The sequence below is a fragment of the Littorina saxatilis genome, linkage group LG3 (genome assembly GCF_037325665.1).
Source record: "Littorina saxatilis isolate snail1 linkage group LG3, US_GU_Lsax_2.0, whole genome shotgun sequence".
NCBI lineage: Eukaryota > Metazoa > Mollusca > Gastropoda > Littorinimorpha > Littorinidae > Littorina > Littorina saxatilis.
The window spans coordinates 51,318,730-51,320,458 of record NC_090247.1 but is presented as its reverse complement, the minus strand read 5'-3'; positions in this window follow the sequence as shown (position 1 = coordinate 51,320,458).

Below are 1,729 nucleotides of genomic sequence, written 5' to 3'. Positions count from 1 at the left end.
AAATAGGCGTGGAATATCAGTGATCGTTCGCGACTGTTGAAACGGGAATTCCAAGGCGCCGCGGTTGCATCTATATATATATATATACTAGATGAATACCCGCTTCGCCGGGTCGCCGGCTTCGCCGGGAAGAAGTAGAGCCGAATGCCGGGAGTGGCGCACCGTACGCCGGCTTCGCCAGGTGAGTGGCGCACCATACGCGATTGACGCCACACGAAGGAAGGGAGATAAACGCGTAAAACACTGGAGAAGATAAGGAGCGTTGTGGACAGTGACCTTCTAAAAATAGTAACGGGAATATGGATTGAGCGTTGTGGACAGTGACCTTCTAAAAATAGTAACGGGAATATGGATTGACGCCACACGAAGGAAGGGAGATAAACGCAAAACACTGGAGAAGATAAGGAAGAGTTACTGTGAATGCATCTGGGCAGATGAACAGAAAAACCAAACTCGGTTCAGCGCTGCGCGCTGAGAGCACGTGTTGAAAATTCTCATCGACCAGGTTGTGTCCGGGGTGTTCCTGAATATGCCCACCAAATGTGAAGCAGATCCATCGAGAACTTTGAAGCAGATCCATCGAGAACTTTGGCCGTGCATCGCGAACACACACACACACACACACACACACACACACACACACACACACACACACACACACACACACACACACACACACACACACAGACAGACAGACACAAGTCGTATATATATATATATGCGGTATTCGGCTCTACTTCTTCCCGGCGAAGCCGGCTACCCGACGAAGCGGGTATTCATCTAGTCAGTTTATATATGCGCGAAACGGACGTGCGCGCTGCCGCGCATTCCTTGCGCAGTTCATGCGCGAATCATGCGCGATTCATACGCAGTTCATCAGTGATAGTGCGCAGATTCTACGTGGTTTTTCGTGGACCTTTGCTGTAGTGCGTGGTTTGTTAGTGATTTTTGCGTGATCTTTCCGTAGTTCTTGCGCAATTCATCGGTGATTTTCATCGCGTAAATCAGCGAAAATGGTCCAATTCTCGACCGACAAGCACGCACAACCAAACTGTATGCGTGATTCATGCGTTTTCGCGACTTTTGGGCTGTGTGACCGGGCCTTTACATTTATGTTCTCACGCGCTCCCAGCACTGGACTTGTGATTCTAGGGTCGCGAGTTCGAAACCGGGCCGGGACGAACACGGGTCAACTTCATATGCAGACCCAGAGACAGTATCCATGTCCCACCCCTGTGTCACCACAGTGGCACGTACGTATATACAAGACTTCGGTCATTCTGCCATAAGTGCAGATGGCTGATACCCCGCATATACCTGTGTATCTCATCTCAAGTCGGGGTAAAACCCGGGAACATACCTCTAATGACTTTGCTGTGTGGGCGTAACAGTTGAATTTCTCTTGCTCCCAGCCAATCATGATATGGTCATTTGGAGTCTTCGCATGGGAGGGCGCTGCCAGTTGATATCAAGCGCGAAGAGGATGTACCCGCAACTGAAAATGCTCAAATATGTCAAGAAGATTAAAGAGAGCCGAGCGTTGAGTTTTCGATAACCATCTCTCTCTGGTCAAGGCGACAAGATGCTGCTACCCGTCGAGATCATTTGCGTGGCTTTCATTGGAAATAGTCGGCATGGAGCGTGACGGTGTCCATGAGTGAGGTCCTTGACCTGATTTTCCATCTTGATAATTTCTGCGATTTAAATAAAATTATGAGTATCGTGACAA